This window comes from Cavia porcellus, unplaced genomic scaffold (assembly GCF_034190915.1).
Source record: "Cavia porcellus strain 051 isolate PalLab524CR breed Dunkin Hartley unplaced genomic scaffold, mCavPor4.1 scaffold_1, whole genome shotgun sequence".
Taxonomy (NCBI): domain Eukaryota; kingdom Metazoa; phylum Chordata; class Mammalia; order Rodentia; family Caviidae; genus Cavia; species Cavia porcellus.
In genome coordinates, this window is record NW_026947484.1 from 36,710,172 (window position 1) to 36,733,335 (window position 23,164).

The following is a 23,164-nucleotide window of genomic DNA, read 5'->3' on the forward strand; positions in this document are numbered from 1 at the left end:
TTAACCATAATCCTCTCCTGCTTACATCACATACCCAGACGGGATGATGACCCTGTTGTATTCATTCCTGTAGTAGCCTCTTCTTGTCCCACCAGCCTGCCTTTGGCCTATAAAAGATGTGATCACTTCCGGAATAAATGAGGCTTGACTGGACTCCTTAACTTGCTTCCATCTCTCTTTGTCTTCCCCCTGTTTCTATTTAATCCCCGTTCCCCCTCCAGGTGCACCCCATGGATTGATCCGTGGGTCGGATCAAGTGGCACCCAACGTGGGGCTCCTGGCATGGGGGAGTTAATGAGGGAGCTGTTCGAGAATGCTGGCAAGAAATAAAAACAAATTGAATCAAGGATTGAAGCAAAGAGTGAAAACAAACTGAATCAAGGATCGAAGCTAAGAGTGAAAGCACATTGAATCAAGGACCGAGGCCTGCGTGGACAGCTACCTGGTGAGCCGCCTGAGTCATGGTGAGTGAACGGCAACCCCATTCCCTTTCCTGGCCATGGGTCAAGCATTGAGAGAACATGAATTGTTCATGAGAGGCCTCAGCAAGGCATTAAAGCAAGAGGGTTAAGGGTTAGAATGAAAGAATTGTTGCAGGATTTTCAGTTTATCCATAAGGTTTGCCCTTGGTTCCCCTTAGAGGACTCTATAGATACCAAGAGGTGGAAAAGAGTAAGAGATGCTCTAAAAGATTATTACAGGGTTTTCGGTCTGGAAAAGCTTCTGGTGACCACCTTTGCATATTAGAATTTAATCTCTGAGCTGCTTGCCCAGCGGCATGCAGATTCTCAGATTGAAGAGACGGTTGCACAAGGCCCTCCGAGCTGCACAGCCTTATAGTGCTCCTAAGGTGGCACCTGCCTCCAGCAGGCCTCCTGGCATTCTTAAAATGGAACTTGCCTCACTTCTGCCACAACAGGGTGGGCCCCTCCCCAAAATTGCATTTCTGGTGATGGAAACAAATGTACCTCCCCAAGATGGTGACACACAGCAGCAAGATGACATGAGCACCATGCTGATAGCTCCACAAGTCATTAGGACCCATACGCCATTCACAGTGGCAGCTTTAAAAGAATTAAAGACAGTGGTTGCCCAATATGGCCTTATAGCTGCTTTCACTCTTGCTGTTTTAAGTTCTCTGGCTGACAGCTGGCTCACATCTACAGATTGACAAAGATTGGCCCTAGTGACTTTATCGGGTGGGGATAATCTTTTGTAAAAATCAGAATATACAAAAAATTGCAAAGAGACTACCAGGCACAATACACAAGCTGGCAATGGGTGGGACCTTAATATGTTAATAGTGGAGGATGCCTATGCCAAAAGAGAGGCCCAAAAGCAATTTAAGGGTGATATGAGTTCCTCAGGAGCATTAAGCAGGGGCTAGAGATTTAACTCAGTGGCACAGTTGCCTGCCCGACAAATAAAAGGCTGTGAGTTCAGTTCCTGGTACCATTGACATTGAAACCACTTGTCAGCAAGGTCTTGCTATGGCTGCTGCCTTGCAAGGGTTTACAGTTAAGCAGTTGTTATCTTAAAAGCATAAACACAACTGTTTTACCTTTAGAGAGACTGGTCATTTTACAAAAAGACTCCAGAAATAGAGATTCCAATGTCAATTACTTTGACTCATTTAACTTATCAGAGTGATATTTGTCTAGTCTCTTAAGTTTAATTTCAGCATAGGTAAGGATGGGGACAGCTGCTGAGAGGAGAATGAGAGATACTATGATAGTTGTTATTGCCTTCCCCAATGTCAGATCATAAAAACTTGAGAAGCCTTCATCATCCTGTAATGATTTGATTAGTCCTATAATATGCAGTGTGTATTTAATGTATGTAAAGATGGGGACAATTGTTTGGAGGAAACTAGAGACAGTTAGGTAGACAGTGGAGATCTCCGGTGGACTTGCTTTGAAATCTGTATTTCTTTAAATCTTTTTTTAGACTGTTTTGTTCTGTTTTGATAGGTTTGATCTTGCCCTCTTTGAGATGAGAAACAATTGTATAGGACTGATAACTATATTACTAAGTTTTTGTTGGATCATTGAGCAGAACTGTTGGCAATGTCACTATTTGAGTGTCACTTTACATATTTTAATTTTGTAATGTAAACAGCTATTTCTAAGATGACAATATGTAACTTATCAACTGGTGATTTCTTACCATTTATTTTTCTATAATTCTATATTAAGATCACTAAAAAACAAGTCAGACAGATAATAAAAAATTCCCTGTCTTATGCCATGCACCTCCCAGTTCCACACTTTGGGGTTAATCCTAGAGGACTTATCCCCAATGCATTATGGCAAATGGATGTCACCCACATTCCTGAGTTTGGCAATATTAAATATGTTCATGTAACTATAGATATCTTTAGTGGTTTCATTTGTACCTCTCCCCAGACTGGCAAAGCTACCAAATGTTGTTGGCCATATGTTAACTACCTTGTCGGTTCTGAGATGCCCACAACAATTGAAGGCTGGTGGTGGTCTGGGCTGTGCTGGTTCTGCCTTTGCTCATTTCTGTCAACATCTTAATATTGATCATATAAAAGGCATACCTTATAACCCTCAAGGTCAAGGCATAGTTAAAAGGGCACATCTCTCCCTAAAACTCACAGTTGATAAAATAAAAAAGGGGGAATGACACTCCACAAGGGGGACACATAAAAATATTCTATCTCATGCCTTATTCATCCTTAATTTTTTAAATTTGGATGCTTCTGGACAGTCAGCAGCCATGAGTTTTTGGCATACTAAAACACAAAAGCAATTTGCTTCTGTACTATGGAGAGACCCCCTGACTAATTCATGGCATGGCCCTGACCCCGTTCTCACATGGGGATGTGGTTCAGTATGTGTTTACTTTCAACAAGACAGAGAGGCTAGATGGCTACCTGAGTGCCTTATAAAACAAATAGACAGTTCTTCAAAGACCCCATGTGATGCCCAGGAATAATGTCATTTCCTGAGGCACAACTCCCTGTGCTCTTTTACAGATGACACAACTCCTCGGAGCCTTATGCTGCCTACTCAGCCTTCTCCTCAGACCATACCACACCCATGGTGGATTTAGAAGCCCTGCCAAACAGACCACAACTGCTGACAGCCATTCACAGAACCCCCTGTGACTGCAGAAGAGGCTATTTTTGGTCTGGAGGAACACAAACCAGCCAAATAGACTGTGGAAAAATGTTTCTTCTATGTCAATCAGTCCAGTGTTATGTGAGGCAAGTTCCAAGAAATAGAAGAACGGCTTCAATAGCGATGACAACAAATGGCTGCTAACCCCTTCTCCTCGATGTGGCGGGGTCTTTTCCCTTACCTAGTGCCCCTTTTGGGTCCCTTAGCTGCCTTGTTGCTTCTCCTTTCTGTAGATCCTTGTATTTTTCAGAGGATTATGATGCTCATTAATAACCAGATAGATGCGTTTATGGCAAAGCCCATTCAGGTACACTCTCACCAGTTGGAGATGGCAGATCAACAAACCTACTGGGAAAGAGATTCCTACGAGTGGCCCATATGATGATGTGGCCTAATTGCCCTGGAGCAATGGACAGGCAGCCAGAGATGGGCAACTAGGACATGAATGTTACTCCATCAGCCGCCTGAGACAGGCACAGAACCAACTGCTGTCCTTCACGCCGATGATGGGTAAGGCCTGATTGGGTTCATGTAATGAGGTTCCTTGACCTAAGACAGGTGCTGTCCTCACAGGGCCTGCCATACTCATGATTAAATAATATAAAAAGGGAGGAGATGTAGGGAGCGGCGCGACCATCCCATTGCTACCTCCCTGCCTCTCTCCTATGGGCATATGATGTATCTGCCTACATTAACTATAATCCTCTCCTGCTTACGTCACATACCCAGATGTGACAATAGCCCTGTTGTATTCATCCCCGTAGCCTCTTCCTGTCCCACCAGCCTGCCCTTGGCCTATAAAAGATGTGATCACTTCCTGAATAAATGAGGCTTGATTGGACTCCTCAACTTGCTTCCATCTCTCTTTGTCAACCCCCTGTTCCCCCTCTAGGTACACCCCATGGATTGATTTGCAGTTCGGATCATCAGTTAAACTTCTTTTGGCATGTTCTTTTAGGAGTCACCAGGAGAGTACACTGGGAAAAGGTGTGGACTGGAGTTGGATTTGTGGAAGAAATTATGTTGTAATCCACTTGATGCCTTCAATTGAGGCTAAAATTTGTTGAACTAAAGTAGAAGTAGAAAATAATTATAGTCATTAGCCTTTATTGAATGTTTACTAAGTTTACTTAAACTTAAAAAAAAAATCATCATATGTGGGAGGTACTATTGTGTCTCCAGCTTACAATTATTTAGCTAAGACATTAACAGGGAAATCACTGGCTCCGGAATCATGCAGATAGACTTCATGATGAAGTTTTAATATTTAATTGTAGCACAGTGTCATGACTCTGTAGGAGGACCACTGAAGAATCTGTTATAGTTTATCTATGTTTAAGCCTTCAGAATGAGGAGATGCTTTATTCACATGTGTATATCCAGCATCTGATATTGTCTGGCACACACAGTTAAATATGCAAAAATATGGTGATGCATTAAACAAGTCATTTCTAGGTACAAAGATTCATATCCTTATAGTGGTAATACTTGAATGAAAGAAATACCCAATGGAAAAATCTTTCCTGTGTACAAAATTCTAGAATGCAATAATTGTGGTTTTATGGCCAGATATGATTGCTGTGATAAAATGAGTTTACAGACTGTAATGCCTTGAGAGCGAAACTTTGGAGTTGAATTTTACTTATCAATTTTAAAAGCCATTGAAATTTATGTAGATGAGTGACATGATGTAATATATTTTTAAGAAAACCTTTGTGTCTGCTAAGTTGAGATTTAATGGCAGACAATAAAAGAAAATGCATACTTTGGTGTTTGGTGAATATTTTATTAAAACTAGCACACAAGGTTCAGTAAAACTACCTGAGAAATGGTAAGTATTTCCTGACACTTTTAAGAAATAACTAGCAAATGAAAAACAAAAAATTCAAATTTTTTTTGGATTTTAGATTCATAAAGGGAAGAACCCCAGTTTTAACAAGAAACGTGCATGGAGCAATCAAACTTATTATTGAAAATATGTTTAAAAAAAGGCTCTGGTAAAGAGGTATGTTGGTAAAGAAATGTGACAATTCCACTGGATTTAGAACTTCATTGGTTTGGGTGCTACCTAAGGGATTACTAAACCTGGCATTAAGGTGTATCTGAGTGTATCAGGCTTAGAAGCCTGACTATGGGGACTATATCTGCTCTCTAAATCTTTAACACTGTTCCTCTCTATGCTTCCTGGCCACCATGAAGACAACGTTTTTCCTCCATTGCATCCTTCTGCTATTATTTCCTATCTTGGAGACAGGGAATTATGGGTCAAAACCTCTGAAATTTTGAGCAAAAATAAACACTTTTTCTTTCAAATTATGTATGTTGAGTATTTTGCTCCAGGGACCAAAAAATGGACTAATATCTGCATTCATTCTTGAGAAATAGGTTTCTTGTTATGACTACATCTAATCATAGTGGTTTAGAAGCATCTGGAGCTGGCTTTTAGGTAGTATTTGGAAAAGTTGAGAGAAGAGCATTGGAAAAGCCCTAGTATAGGAGCAGAGCCTGCCAGGTAATTCTATTCAGAGCTCACAGGATCACAATGCTGATAAGAATGTAGAAAGACCATACTGAAGAGGTTTTAGAGGGGAGCAAGGTTTCTAATAGGAAGTGGTCAGGTATTACTGCTAAAAACCTTTTCTACACTTTGTTTATGCCCTAAGCCATTGCAGAAAGCTGAATTTAAAGGCAGTGTACTAATTGATTTGCTATAAGAAATACCAAGTCAGGCTAATGTTCCGATTGCTGGCTACTTTTCCCCTGATTTATAGGGATAATTTATAGGCATAATTAAGAGCAAAAATGGAGCCACAATATTTGTGAGACTCAAATAAAAGCAAAAATAACCACGTAAAAAGTTGGGGCCAAAAGAAATGTGGCTGTTACAGAGATTAGTGCTGTTAAAAAGAAATCAAATATTTTGAACAAGGTCGGCAAGATCCTACTCATTGGGATCTCAAGTGTGCAGAAATAAGGACATTTTATTTGAGAAGAGAATCCGTCTACCCCTACTTAATAAGGGCCACATAGGATATTGATTCCCTGGATTTATTTCACTCAAGTGCTTGAATCATTGTTGCAATGGTTCAAGGAGGCCTGGTTACTGCTTGAGCTAGTGGTCAGACCGTGGAGTCATTTCTCTAATGCTGATTTCATAGGAATGTAAGAGTTTTGAGATCATGGAGGCTTCCATTCAAAGTTAAAAGGAAGGCATAGAAGTCCAGGCAAGGAGCCCCTATGAGGGCATTATATGAAACTGTGGGAATGAAGCCAAAGGTGTAGTGGGGACTCCAAGAAGACAGACGTGCCAGGAACATGGGAGACTGGCAAAGGAAAGCTGTAGGACATGAATGGAGTCAGCACAAGCGAGAGGTCTTATGCAACCAAGAGGTCTTATGCAATCAACACTGAAACAGGAATCCAGAACCCCTGTAGAACTGACATCTGATCACTGTGGCTCCTGTATACTTGATACAGAGCTTCATAATGTGTTTGCCCTGATGGGTTTCAGGGTTGTTTTAATTCTATTTTTTTTAAAAAAACTCTCTCTTCTTCCTTTTTTTTTTTTTTTTTTTTTTTTTTTTTTTTTTTTTTTTGCACTGGGAATATTTAACCTGTGACATTGTACCTTGAGATTATACACTTGTTTTTGATTTTTACAGAGGTCCATATCTGAGAGTTTGCTTTGAATCTCAGAAGAGACTCTGACTTGCATATTTGAAAAATTCTGGCATGATTGAGTTTTGGAGGAATGAATTATTGTTACTTTGTACGCGAGGTAGAGGTAGTTGTATCATGTTATGTGAAATTACCAACTTGTTATTTTGTTTAAGGAGATGTATTTGGATTTCAATGGCACAGAGATGAGATGTGAAATTTAACAGTAATTGTCAATTTGGCAGTCTTCCAAGATGCCTGTGAGCTGGGAAAGGACACTTTAGGAATTATCTGGGTGGGACATGGAAACACAACCTTGGCTGTTATTCCAGTCCTGACCCCTTCCTTTCTGGTGCTGTTCCCCTGTTCTGTTTCCCAGCCACCTTGAACAGAGTGGCTTTGTACTTCTTTATCCTTCTTCCTTGATTTTTGCTGGCTTAGGGTCGGTCAGCCATTTATGAACTAAAAACTCTGAAACTGAAGCAATTTTTTTTCTTTAAATTGCCAATGTCAGGTATTTTATTCTAAATGAAAAGCTGACTCATAACATGGATATTATTATGGAATAATAATATTTAGTAGATTTTCCAAGATTTTAATAATTTTAAAGTAAGATAATTATTTCATAGAGACTAAATTTTGTCTTACAATTATTATTTTTAACATAACCCAATATGCAACTTTTTTATGGTTAAACAAACAAACAAAATGCTAACAGTTTTGAGCTGTCAGCAGCATTTTGATAATGTTTATGAAAACATGGAAACATTTGAACATGATTTTCTATTCCATAACTTTTTAGACTGAATATGAATACAAATAGATAAATTCACAATGTTGATTTACATATTAATCAGTAAGAGATGAGCACAAGATCTTTCTTTCCTCCCAGCAAAAATATGATATTCCTTATGGCATTATTCCCTAGGCTAACAAATGTTTTCTTGCATAATAAGAAGTCATTTTTCTGCCATAGCTTCACAAATTTTAATTAAACTACACATATACTAATGCACTTGAGAATTTCATCTGGCAGTTTTGACATCTGAAATATTCAGAAAAATAAAATGGAATTAAAAAGCAATACATTTGTTTTATTTCATTTATTAATATATTGTACATGTCATAGAACTTTTAAACAGAACCAATTAGTGGCAATTTTGAGAAATTTTTTTCTGTTTTCTACTATTTTCTGAGAATACCTTAGCTACAAATAAATTTTATTTAGGTAAAATCAAAAATTATTTAAAAACTATAATTCCTTAAAAATCTAAGCAATGTAATTTACTGTTCCACAAAGATTCTCCTTTGAAGAAAAAAAAATGTGTGGTTAGTGGATGGACTATATATTTCAGAGTCAGAGAGAGTTGATTTTGTTACTGTGCTTTTTCATTTTCTAATCAGAATTTAGAAAGTAATTCAATTCCCTTATTCTTTGCATCTTTGTTAATAAATCATGAGAGAGGAAAAGAGGGTCAGAGAAAGAATAAGAAAGAGAGAATGTATAAGGGAAAGAGAAACTATAGAATAACAACAACCATGAAAACAGTGGCAGATACACAGGTTACTACAATGCTACGTCAGTTTATTTAATTCTCTGAGACTTTCTATTGCAAGCATATTTAGCACAATCACTGTAAGGATATTATACCACAATTTTCACATAATTGGTAAATAATAATGGGCACATACTGAGTAGTCAACTCATATATTTGGTTCCCAAATAACTAGTAAATTGTGAACCACTAAATAATTACTTATGACAAAAAGTGAATGCAAGAATTTCCAGAGAAAGGCTATAAATGTCTTTCTAAATCATGCATTTTTGCATAGATAAAGAATTTCCATATAAATTAATGCTGGATGTACATTTAAAGGGAAATGGCTCTTCTGATAGACTGATAGATATACAAATACAGGTTTGAAACAATATTCAGTGTAAGACAATTATGTTAATGATCAGACATGAAATTTGAAGTCATTTCTTCTCAATTATTGAAGGAAATATTCTTTCTACTAATGTACTTGTGATATACTATGCATTTTGAGTTTCTTCCAAATCTAAAATGTGTCACATTGTCAGTGTTTGTATGATGAAAACATGTAGAAGTCTTATGAATAACAAAGAGATATATTCTATTCCTTAACATGATTATCAACTTTTATGTTCTTCTCATAAATAAAGAGTTGCACTCATACTCCCTGATAAGGGATTCCATTTTCATAAAGTTTATTTCTTGGTTTCTGGCACTAAATTATCTAACAGCTTCAGTTTTCAAATCCGTATGAAATATATATTTTTTTAAATCACCAGTCGGCTAGAAATTGTTTTCTGAGAAAAGCTGTGGTGAATTGAAAAGTTTGGCCTAATTTGATGTGTATGCTTCAGTGGTCAGATTTGGTGTAGTGAGGCCTCCTTATACCATGAACCACAATTCAGCTTGGTGTGTAAGTGAGGTCATATACTTAAAATCAAACCACAGAGTCAAGACAAATTACAGTTAACAAAATTTAGGTAATCATAGGTTGCCATCTGATCATCCCACATAATATGCAGCAAATGCTCCAGCATACTATGCCTCTGTAAGTCAACTGAGGACTGAAGGCAATCAGGCAGTTTCTGTCTGTCATTTTTCTGCTCTAGTTATAAATATGATCTGCACACATGATACAATGTGCCATTATGAAATCATAAACCTGATTACATTTACATGGTCTCAGTATTTTCGTCCATAAATTTTGATCCTTTTTGTGTTATATCTTGCTTGTACGTTAAGCTAGATTTCAGGTATATTCAAACAGTGATTATGCTGAGAGTATTTGGGAAAATGTTTTCAGAATAGGTTTATAACATAATGACAAAAAATCTAAAAGACGTAAAATGTTCAGAAATAGAAGTCTATAATTTTGAGAAATACATTGCTCTGCTAATGATAAGCCAGCAAATATTTTAAAGGAAACTGGAAAAAATTTATATATTTATATTTAAATATCTGTGAATATTGGAATTACTTCTTTTTATTTTTTTAAGCCAAATTTCACTTTGTAGCCCAGGTTGGCTTCAAAACTCATGATGGGCTGGGCTTGCTGGTGACCTTCAGTGCACCTCCACTGCTGCTGCTGCACAGCTGAGGAGGCCGCCAAGCTCTTCCCTGGCTCATACTGCTGGGCTTGCCTGAGTGCCTCAGCATCCCTGGCCGCCATCTGCACCAGTCACCCTACAGCATAGAGGAAGAACATCAAGTTCTGCCCCTGCTCAATCACCGGGCTTGCTGGTTTCCCTCAGCTCACCCCCACCACCACTGCTGCACTATGGAAGGTGCCATACTGAGGAAGCCACCACACTCTGCCCTGCCTCACACATCTGGGCCTACCTGAGTGCCTCAGTGACACCAGCTACTACTGGCTGCCCTGCTGCATGGAGGAGGAACACAAAACTCCACCCCTGCTCAGCCTCTGCGCTTGCAGACGCCCCTTGCCACACCCAAACTGCCACCAATGTGCAGTGGAAGGTGCCTTTCTGAGGAGGCCACCAAACTCTACCCCAGCTCATGCCGCTGGGCCTGCGTGAGTGCAGCTGCATCCCCAGCCGCCACTGGCAACCCTGCCATTTGAAGGAAATACACCAAGCTCTACCACAGCTCAGGCAGCCATGCTGGACTTGTCCATATCAGCACCCTGCCGCTGCTACCCCACAGAGGATGACTGCCATGCTCCTTCCTGGCTCAGGCTGCTGAGCCATGCCATTGACCCAGGACACTCCTCCCACGTGCTTACCCATAGAACAACCACACTTACCCTGGCTCAATCCGAGACACTCAGCTACACTCCCCATCTCTCAGACCAACCACTGTTGTGAACGTTGGCTCCTGCTCTCCCTCCCAGAACCTTGAATTGCAGTTGACTGGCTATGCTGCTTTGACGGGAAACTCAGTGGCCCCTCTCCCAGACAGAGAGGATCCTGGTAGGTACTGGTCAATATGTACCCAACAATCCGGCTGACATCAGCCACACAGTAGAACCCTGAACATACATAGTCCACAGTTGTGTCTATTGGGATTAAATAACTAGAAGATGAAAATGACAAAACAACAACAACAAAAAAAAACAAAATGCAATCTCAAACATCTAGTGCATCAGGTGCAAGAACATGCGACAGTGAAATGGAGGACTTTAAAAGTCATTCACCAGAAATCTTTAAAAAGATAGCAAACAAAGAAATAAATTCAAAAGGCTATGGAAGAAATCAAATTAGAAGTAATGCCTTATATAAAGACAGAAAGAACAATCTTAGTAAAGGATTTGCTCAACATAGCTAGGGAAGAAATAGATAAAATACAGGAGCATGGGAAACTGATTGAAACTTTGAATGAACAATGTAGAAAACAAGCTGATCCATAAAACAAATTCAAAGAGATATCCAAGAAACAAAAAATTCTATTGAAAGCTGGCAAAACCGTTTAAATGAAGTTGAGGATAGAATTTCAGACCTTGAGGACCATGAAAACATGGAACTTATAAAAAACAACAATGACCATGAAATGACAATCCAACAGCTCCAAGATGATGCCAAGAGAAACAATGTAAGACTAATAGTTATCAGTGAGGATGCAAGAGACAATACAAAGGACATAAATAAGCTGTTCACAGAAGTAATAGAAGATAATTTCCCAAACATGGGGAAAAATCTGATATACAAATAAGTGAGGCATATAGAATGCCAAACAGTCATAACCAACAAAGACCTGCACCCAGATATATAATAATTAAGATTTCAGACATATGACATAAAAACAGAATACTAAAAGCTGTCTGAGAAAAGACACAACTCACCCAATAAAGAAAGCCTTTTAGAATATGGCAGACTTCACAGCACAAACCTGCAGATTAAGATGAGCTTGTATTTTAAGCCCTAAAAGAAAACAACTTTCAACCCAGACTGATGTACCCAGGCAAGCTATCTTTCAAATTTAATGAAGAAACAAGATACTCCCATGACAAAGAACAACTGAAGAAATTCATATCTACCAAAAAACCCTAGAAAGAGAATTGAAAGACACACTAGAAAGAGATAAAAATGACCACACCTCCAGAACAACAATAGAAAGAAACTACCAGGATGGACAAGAAATTAAACAAGGGAAGAAAGCAGGAAACCAAAAGGAATATAATATGGCAAAGTTAAGCCAGTACATATCAGTGATATCCATAAATGTAAATGGGCTCAATTCACTTGTCAAAAAAAGCAAGTTGATAGAATGGATCAAGTAACAGAACCCCACTATATGCTATATACAAGAAACACATCTGACTTAAAAGGAAACTCATAGACTAAAAGTCAAAGAAAGGAAAACAGAATTCCATGCAACAGGACCCCAGACAAAAGTGACTATTTTGTTTGCAGGCAAAGTGAACTTCAAACCTAAAATGATTAAAAGAGATATAGAAGGTCACTACATACTCATAAGTGGAAAACTAGAAGAGAAAGAACTAACAATTATAAATATAAATGCACCAAATACAGGAGCACCCAAATATGTAAGACAAATACTAATGGACATGAAAAACCAAGTACACAAGAGATAGATCCACTAGAGGAAAAAGTCAGCAAAGAAATAACTGACCTGAATCATACCTGTGAACGAATGGACTTAGTGAAGGTTTACAGTGTTCCACCCAACCACATCAGAATATACATTCTTCTCAGCTGCACATGGCACATTCTCCAAAATAGACCATATATTAACTCATAAAACATTCTTAAGTAAATGCAGAGTGAAATTATCCTATGCATAATACCGGGTCATAGTGCACTACAATTGGAAATCAATGGCAAAATACTGTAAAACCTGCAATAAATACATGAGAATTAAATAAGAGAATTCTGAACAATCAGTGGGTTACAGATTAAATTAAAGAAAAAATAAAACAATACCTACAATGCAATGTAAATGCAGACACAACATACTGTAACCTATGGATGCAATGAAAACAGTCCTAAGAGGAAAATATAAAGCAATAAATAGTCACATCAAGAAAATGGAACAAGCACAAATAAATAACCTAATGCTACATCTCAAGCTCCTAGAAAAGGAAGAGCAAGTCAAACCCAAAGCTTGCAGAAGCGTGGAAATTGTAAAGATTAGAGCAGAAATTAATACAATTGAAACAAAAAAATACAAAGAATAATGAATCAAAGCACTGAATTTTTGAGAGGATAAAAAAATTTGAAAATCCTCTATCTAACCTTATCAAGTAAAAAAAAAACTCAAATCCATGAAATTATGACTGAAAAGACTGAAATTACAACAAATTCCATGGAAATTCAAAAGATCATGAACACCTACTTTGAAAATTTCTACTCACATAGGGTGGAAAACACAGAGGAAATGAATAGATTCCTAGAAACATATGAACTACTAAAGCTCAATCAAGAAGATATAACAATTTTGCATAAACCAGTATCAGCTACTGAAATAAAAAAAAAAAACATGATTACAAACTTACCAATAAAGAAAAGCCCAGGTCCTGATGGATTCACAGCTGAATTCTACAAGAAATTTAGAGGGGATTTAATGGCAACACTCCTTAAAGTCTTCAATGAAATTGGAAAAAAAAAAAAAAAAAGCCGTCCTCCCTAAGTCATTCTTGAAGGCAAGTATTACCCTGATACCAAAACCAGAGAAAGACTCAACCAAACAGAACCACAGACCAATCTCACTAATGAACACTGATGGAAAGGTTCTCAATAAAACACTGGCAAATCGAATGCAACAAATCATCAAGAAGATAATACACCATGACCAACTGGGATTTATTCCAGGAATGCAATGATGGTTCAACATACACAAATCAATAAATGCAATACATCACATCAGTAGAGCCAAGAATAAAAATCACATGATCATCTCAATAGAAGCATAAAAAGCTTTTGATAAAGTCTAACACCTGTTGATGATAAAAACCCTACAGAAGCTCAGAGGACACAGTATGTACCTCAATCTCATAAAGCCATTTATGACAATCCAACAGCCAACATTATACTAAATGAACAAAAACTGAAATCCTTCACTCTAAAATCAGGTACAAGACAAGGATGTCCACTATCAACACTCCTATTCAATACAGTTCTAGAAATATTAGCCAGAACAATCAGAAAAGATGGAGAAATAAAAGGAATATGAATAGGAAAATAAATTAAGTTATTGCTATTTACAGACAACATGATATTCTACATTGAAGACCCAAAAAACTCCATTAAAAGACTGCTAGAGGTAATAAATTCAGCAGTGCAGCTGGATACAAAGTTAACACTCAAAAATCAATAGCATTCCTATACACCAAACTCACTGAGAGAGAAATTATGGAAATATCACTTTTTTCAATAGCATCTAAAAAAACTCAAATACCTAAGAATCAACCTAATAATAATGTAAAAGATCTGTATGCCAAAAATTATACAACTCTAAAAAAGGAAATTCAAGAGGATATTAGAAAATGGAAGGATATTCCTTGCTCTTGGTTAGGAAGAACCAACATTGTGAAAATGGCCAAACTTCCAAAACTGTTATACAGATTCAATGCAATCTCCAACAAAATACCATCAACATACCTTACAGACCAAGAAAAAATATTCCTAAAATTCATCTGGAACAGAAGAAACCTGGAATAGGAAAGACAATTCTGAGCAACAAAGGCAAGACAGGCGGCATCTCAGTTCCTGACTTGAAACTGTACTACAAAGCTGCAGTAATAAAATCAACATGATACTGGCAAAGAACTATACCTGAGGATCAATGGAATAGATTAGAAGATGCAAACAAGGGGCTGGGGATTTAGCTCAGCGGCATAAGTGCCTGCCTTGCAAGCAGGCAGTCGTGAGTTCGATCCCTGGTACCGATAAAAAGGAAAAAGACAAAAAAAAAAAAAAAAAAAAAAAAAAAAAAGATGCAAACACCACTAGAAAGACACTCAGTCACCTTATATTTGACAAAGGGGCCAAACATGTTCACTGGAAGAAGGATAACCTCTTTAATAAATGGTGTTAGGAAAATTGGCATTCCACATGCCAAAGACTGAAAATAGACCCATGCCTATTACCATACACTAAACTAAAATGGATCAAGAATCTAAATATTAAAACAAAAATACTAAATCTACTGCAAGACAAGGTAGGTAAAAACCTTGAGTACATAGGGGTAGGGAAAGAATTCATGAACCAAATGCAAACAGCACAGGAAATACTTCAAATAATCAACAACTGGGATCTCATATTACTAAAAAGTTTTTGCACTTCAAAAGAAATCACCAACAAAGTGAAAAGAAAACCCACAGAATGGAAAACAATTTTAGCCAACAATCCCTCAGACAAAGGACTTATATCCAGAGCATATAAAGAGCTGAAAAACATCAAGCCCCTCAAATTCAAAGACCCTCTCCTAAAGTGGGTAGCTGAGATGAATATACACTTCTCAGATGAAGATATACAAATGGCAAAAAAACATAAGAAGAAATGTTCACCATCACTGGTCATCCGAGAAATGCAAAATAGAACTTCATTGAGATTTCATCTCAACCAGAAAGAATGGCTGCCCTCAAGAAAACAACTGATAACAATGTCGGCAAGGATGCAGGGAAAAAGGAACACTGCTCCACTGTTGGTGGCAATGCAAACTGGTGCAACCACTATGAAAATCAGTATGGAGATTCCTAAAAAAGCTAGGATTGGAAGCCCCATTCAATTCAGCTATTCCCCTCCTGGATATATAAAAGTTGAAAAGGTCATGTCACAGAAATATATGTGCACCCATGTTCATAGCAGCACACAATTTGTGATAGCTAAATCTTGGAGACAATCAAAATGCCCATCAACTGCAGAGTGGATGAAAATATGTGGTGTTTTTATACAGTGGCATACTATTCAGCTATAAAAAAGTATGGTCTTGAGGCCTTTATAGGTAAATGGAGGCAACTTGAAAATATCCTCGTTAGTGAAATAAGACTCACATGAGTAAATATCACATTGTCTCTCTGGTGTAAGAAACAATAAAAACTGACAGAATAATGGGATCCAAGATGTACAACAGATACTGTGAAAGCAAATGGGAAGGAAAGCGCTCCCCATGGCAAGGTATGTGTAATGTGTAATGCAGATGACCATATTACTGAATCTCTGTTGGAACAGTGAACAGAAAGATTTGTACTATCAGTATTTGAGTGTCTAGTCACTTTTTATACATTAGCTTTTGTGACTTTGGCAACAATTTTTTAGGATGACATTGAGAAATGTAACAACTAGCGATGCTAAAATGATTTTTTTTAATTTGGTATATTCTACACTTCTTTTCTGTTTTTCTATTTTCTTTAATATTCTTCTCTATTTTTGAAAAAAGCGAACAATATGCAATATAACAACCATTGTTAAATTTCTTTCATTCTCTTTTGAAGACCTGCTCTATTACTGTTTTGAATCTGCTGTGGTTGTTTATGCCTTTTGTTTTTTGTTTCTCTGTTCTGACTTTTCTCTTTTTTTTAATTAAAAAAATAACTCATGATGATCTTCTTCCTCAGTCTCCTGAGTGCTGGGATTATAGGCTTGTGCCACCATTCCCCACCCTAGTTTTATTTTCTAATCATTAATAAATTTAGGCTTATCTTGCTCAATTTATTTTATCTTTCCACCTCCTTTCCACATGGTACTTATGCAATCTAGAATTAACATGCTTTAAAAAAACATGAAATGGAAAAAGCAACCTAAAATAATTCTGCTGCTATCATTTAAAATTTCCTTTTCAATTGGCTTATTGTGGTAAAAAGTACCTCACAAGCAATTTTTAAACTACCTGGTCTTTGATGATCCACTTTTAGAAAGTTAGAAAAAAATTTCTCAGAACAATTTCCAAATTGTTGCATCCTATCAGAATCAAGAAAATTCATACATTTCCCTAGGTGAGACTATAAGAGAAGAAATTGTTATATAATAAGCTTTAAAGTGAAAAATTGCTAACACAGCAAATGTTTCTCAACAGAACTGAAGCAAGTTGTTCATAACAATTAGAATTTAGAAGAGTGTTTTGCAGTAGATAGGGTTTATGAAAATAAAATCCAACATGGATAAAAGACACTATTAAATTTTATTGTTTTTAAATGTGCCACATTTGATAAAACATTAGACATTTGTCTAGGTAGTTCCTGTGTCAGGTACTAATGTTACAGTATAACAAATGCATATTCATACCCAAAATAAATAATATAAATATATTTGAATATTTCTAATGGTTTATTTTACTCTTTGTAGAAATAAAATAGTATTCATGATGTCCACAGATCAACTGATATTCTTTTGTCTTCAATATAATTAAATAAGACAGGATTGTAGGAAAATTATATTTAAAGATAAATGTGATTTTGTTTGTAATGACAAGAACTATTTACAGGTTAAAACCATTTTGGTTAATGAGTGAAAGCATTATATGGCTTCAAACCAATTTGATTGGGAATCATGATTACCACATACTTCTATGTATTCTTATCATTTCTTACACTAGGGAAACTATTCGGTATTTATACATGTGGGTTTGATTTATTTCACTTATGAGTATGATCTCAAGCTGCGTCCATTTATTTATAAATGTCTCAATGCGGTCATTTTTTATAGCTGAGTAGTACTCCATGGTATAAAAATACCACAGCTTTTTTATCCATTCTTCAGTCGACGGACACTTAGGTTGTTTCCAAGATCTGGCTATTACAAATTGTGCTGCTATAAACATGGGTACACGTATATCACTGTGGTATGATGCTTTCAGTTCTTCTGGGAATATGCCTAGAAGTGGTATAGCTGGGTCATATGGGGCTTCCAGTCCTAGTTTTCTGAGAAATCTCCAGACTGACCTCCACAATGGTTGCACTAGTCTGCACTCCCACCAACAGTGCAGGAGAGTTCCTTTTTCTCCACGGCCTCTCCAGTATTTGTTGTTATTGTTTTTCTTGATCTTGGCCATTCTTTCAGGAGTGTGATGAAATCTCAGTGTGATTTTGATCTGCATTTCTCTAATGACCAGTGATGGTGAACATTTTTTCATATATTTGCTATTTGTATTTCTTCATCTGAGAATTGTTTATTCATCTCAGATGCCAATTTTTGGATCGGGTCTTTGAATTTTGGGGGTCTGATTTTTTTTTTAATTCTTTATATTCTTTAGACAGAAGTCCTTTGTCAGAGGGGCAGTTCACTAAGATTTTTTTTCCCAGTTTGTGGGTTTTCTTCTCACCACGCTGGAGACTTCTTTTGAGGTGCAGAAACTTAATAAAACGTGATCCCAGTTATTGATTCTGGGAAGCATTTCCCATGTGGTTTGAGTCCTGTTCATGAATTCTGTACCTACCCCTATGTCTTCAAGGTTTCTACCCAATTTGTCTTCCAATAGATTTAGTGTTTCTGTTTTAATATTCAGATCTTTGATCCATTTAGATTTTATTTTAGTACATGATGATGGCATGGGTCTAGTTTTAGTTTTCAGCATATGAAGAACCATATTTTCCAACACCATTTATTAAAGAGACTGTCATTCTTCCAGTGAAAATGTTTGGCCCCTTTATCAAAGATAAGGTGGTTGAGTGTGTTTGTAGTTGTGGTTCTATCTTCTAATCTATTCCACTGATCTTTGGCTCTGTTTTGGTTCCAGTACCATGTTGATTTTTCTACGGTTACTTTGTAGTATAATTTCAAGTCAGGGATTGTGATACCTCCTGCCTTGCCTTTGCTGCTTAGAACTGTCCTTGCTATTCTAGGTCTCTTCTCACTCCAGATGAATTTTAGGAGTGATTTCTCAAGTTGTATGAGGTATGTTGATGGTATTTTTATTGGGATTGCATTGAATCTGTATAAAAGCTTTGGGAGAATGGCCATTTTCACAATATGTATTCTTCCTATCCATGAGCAAGGGATGTTTTTCCATTTTCTGAGATCATCTTCAATTTCATTTTTTGGTGTAATATAATTTTCCCTGTACAGCTCTTTCACTTGTTTTTTGAGAGTAATTCCTAGATGTCACATATTTTTGGTTGCTAGTGTGAAGGGTGTGGCTTCTCTTGTTTCTCTTTTGGTGACTTTGTCGTTAGTGTATAGGAATGCTATTAATTTTTGAGTATTGATTTTATAGCCAGCTATATTACTAAATTTATTTCTTATATCTAGCAGTCTTTCAATGGAGTTTTGTGTATCTTCTATGTAAAGTATCATGTCATCTGTAAATAATGATAGCTTAACTTCTTCTTTTCTTATCTTTATGCCTTTTATTTCTCTCTCTCTCTCTCTCTCTCTCTCTCTCTCTCTCTTGTCTAATTGCTCTGGCTAGTATTTCCAGTACTATATTAAATAGGAGCAGTGATAAGGGACATCCTTGTTGTTCGATTTTAGTATCTATGATAGCACGAATAGCTATATTGAAGAAAGCAACACAACATAAAAGCTAGTGCTGATTTAACATTGTCTTGTTTTGAAGTCCCATCAAGCTGTAGTACATCTGTTTCCACTGGTTTTAACATGTTGTATCTTACTATATTTCAGTATATGCTATAGTATAAACAAAATTCTTTATAGGCAAAGAGATAATATAGAAACCATTGTTTGTTTTCTATTAGCGGGTTCTAAATACCCTGTAATTCTTGTATTCTCTTGAAAGGCTTCACACTGTCTAGATATGCTTGATATTATAGCATGCAAAGTTACACTCAAATAATTTAAGGAAAGAGGCACTATGGCGACTACTATTATGTTAGATTATATGGTGGTGAAACACAATGATGCTTGAATTGCTCGGTTCTGCCCTGTGTTGTTCTATTACAGTGTCCTCTGTTATCTCAACCTCCCCCCTATTTTTAAATTAATCTATTTTCTCTCATTTTTTAATTAAGGGAAAACTAAATTAAAAAATAAAGGACATAGTAACTTTTTTGTTGTCCTATTAACCTGACTTGAACCCCAGTATTGCTCTCCCCATCTTGTTCTGTCTGATTATTGTATATTCTATTTTGTTTGATCGTATCAAGTTTGAGGGTATAGGCAATCACTTTGAAGGCCATAAGATATGCCTTCAATAAGATGCCCAATATGAATTGACTATTATCCTTTGTTTTGAAGTCCTGAAGGTCCTCAGTGTAGGTTTTATTGGTTTTGTTCTGTACTGTTTTGATCAATTCTATTATAACTGATGATATAGACAACTCAATTTAAAAATAGCAAGAGGCACAATGGTAACCACTTTTGATCACCTGGTATTCTATTTTTGCATCATGTGCTATGCCCATCCTTCTGTTCTAACTGACTCTGTTTTGTTTAGTCACATTTGGTTTTATTCTCTTCAAAAAAGTAATAAGAACCGTGAGAGTAATAAAACCCTAAAAGTCTAACTGTTACTGTAAAAAAGAGAGGAAAATAAGGTGGACTAAGAGATATAACCGCAGGTATGTTTGAGTGTATAGGATGGAAAACCATATAACTGAGCTTTTGTTGGATCATTGAACGGAACTGTCTCCAATTTCACTGTGTGAATGTTCACTTTATATGCTTTAATTTAGTGATATGGACAACTGTTTCTGGGAAGATAATATGTAACCTGTTAACTGGTGATTTCGTACTGTATATTTTTTTTTCTAGAAATACTGTATTATTTGTACCCTTTTACTGCATTGTTTTTTTTATGTCCTTTCTTTTTTTTTTCTTCTCTCTTTAAATTATAAAAAAAAAAAAAAAAAAACTATTTACAGATAACAAGACTCACTCTTTACTTAGGACACCTATATGCATAAGATATCCTTAAATTGGTACAGTATCTGCTGTATAGTTTAATTTTGCTCAATTCAAATTCAATTTGTGTGAATATAAATTAACCCATTTGTGGATCTACTGTCAGAAAAAGGATAGGAAATTTATGCTATTTATATAATACCTAATAGGAAAATAAAATGTCATTTCTGTGAATATATAAATAAACAAAAATATAGTTTTTGATTTTAAAAGGTATTTTAATTGCAAAACTCTTTTTGATTTAGTAGGTATTTATAACTTATGTTAAAATCAAATCTGAGGGTTCATATGTTAAACAATGTTCTTCAGTGTACTGTCACAGAGACAAACAGAGAGAAAGACAGAAACAGAGAGAAACAGAGACAGAGGCCAGAGCAGACAGACAGAAGGAGGCTTTTGAAGGAGAGAAATAGAAGCCAAAGAAAATAAATTATGCAATACAATCAAATGAGAATAAATTCAATAATCGTTTTTCATAAAAATCATAATTAAGCAGATTTTTTTTTACTGGAATTCAACAAAGAAAATTAGCCCAAAGCTCACTGTACACCACATGGTCCTGCTCTCTAAAGTGGTTCTTTGTGGGCACAATGAGTATTCAGCATTAACACTTCAAAGCCATTCTGATAGACTTCAATGCGATTTGGAACTCCTGGGAAGTTAGGATTCCCTGTTCAGCCCATTGACTAGCTAGCAATATTTAGCAAATAGTTCTGTATTGTGTGTATCTGGAAAGTCTTTTTCTCTTGCCTTATATTGCTTTGTCTCTTTATCTCTTGTTCTCTTGCTCTTGTCACTTGTCTTGCAGTGACAAGTAATTCTGTTATATAGTTGTAATATTTCTTTTCATGAGAAACGTGTATAACATCAAACAAGACAATATATATTCTTCTCAATAAACAAGAGAATATATGCTCAGAAATACATTTTACTAGGCATTAACATTTTCAGAATCAGGGGACACCATCAATGTTTTATCTAAAATATATGCTGCTAATGGTACCAGAAAAGGCAATGCTTTATTATCTCTTTAGTTCTCCAAATAACCCTGACATAGAAGTGTTACTCCTTTCATTTCACAAATGAGAACTCTAAGTATAATGAAATTCTGGAACGTGATCAAGTCCTCGCAATAATGAGAAACACCAGATACCTTATATATTACAAATCTAATTCAATTTAAACAGTCAAAAAAGTAATGTTTCCAGTAAGAAAAAACACAGCTATCATGATGTGATATTCCAACAAGGACAAAATTTATATAATCATCAAAGATAAATCATGTAATTTCTTAATTGTGAAATTTCTTTAAATACAATGTGATAAAACATGCATAAGGACTTTAAAGAAATAACTCTCTCTTTGGTGGGACTTAGGATCTCAATTTACTTCTTTACAAAGCTTTGTTATTTAAAATATTATTAAAAATCTAGCATTTCCTAAGATGTAGTATTATAATTTTAAGTATGATATATTTAATCCAAAATATAAATAAATATGGTTAAGTTTTTAAATTATCCTTCATATTAATAATTTACCATTTTCTCTAGAAATAACATGAACTATTGGATTAGTTAGAACTCACTGGAGATTTTGATAGAGTATATGTCACATAAAAGGGAGTAACATGATTAGTAAAATATGCAGTTCATTTACCTTAGAAGTACTATTTAATTCTATTAAATATTATTGCCCTCAATCATTACATCTTTCTTCAATTTTTAAAGTAAAGCATTATTAAGCTCCCATTATGGTTTCGATCTAGAATATCACCCAAATTCTCTTGTATAGAAATGGGCTTTCCAGAGGTAACCAGATCATGGACATACTCTACTTATCAGGCAATTAACCTTAAGTGTGTTGCTAGGAAGTGGCACCTCCCTGAAAGTCATGTGTCCCCAGGGTGTGCCTTGGAGGGTGCCTCTCCCACAGAGCACTTGTGCTCCCTCTCTGCTTCTTGGATACAATGGGGTGAATAGCCTTTCTCCACCACACCCTTTCAAGATACCATTTTTGCCTTGGAGCCAGCCAGCCATCCACTGAACTCTCCAAAACGCACAGACCAAAGTTACTGTTGGAGACCACGACGAAGTGGCTCTGAGCAGGATTTAAATCTTACCAATTGGCTTTCTATGTTTATCTGTGAGTCTGTTCTAGGCCTCAGCTCCTTTCCTGGAGATGGGAGTTGATTATTGGTAAGTGAACCCCTATGAATCCATGGTCCTGGCTGAGGCCTATAGTGGCCTGTGAGGCCAGAGACACCTCAAAGGGCAAGATAAGGCCTCAGCTGTGGACACTCTGGCTCCAACCCCAATTAACAAGGTAGAGGCTGCAGCTGCAAAAGTTCTCCTACAGTCTCAATTCTACCATGTCTTCATGATAAGACAGTGCTACTGAATTGACTTGATTCATTACTTGGCATCCTTGAAATGACTCCCACAGTCCTGCTCATTACCTGCACTTTCCTCATTCTGTCGTTGGTCCTAACATAAATGGATTGATCCAGAGAATCCTTTGTCTTAACCCTTGAAGTCTTGAGCTTAATTAAAGG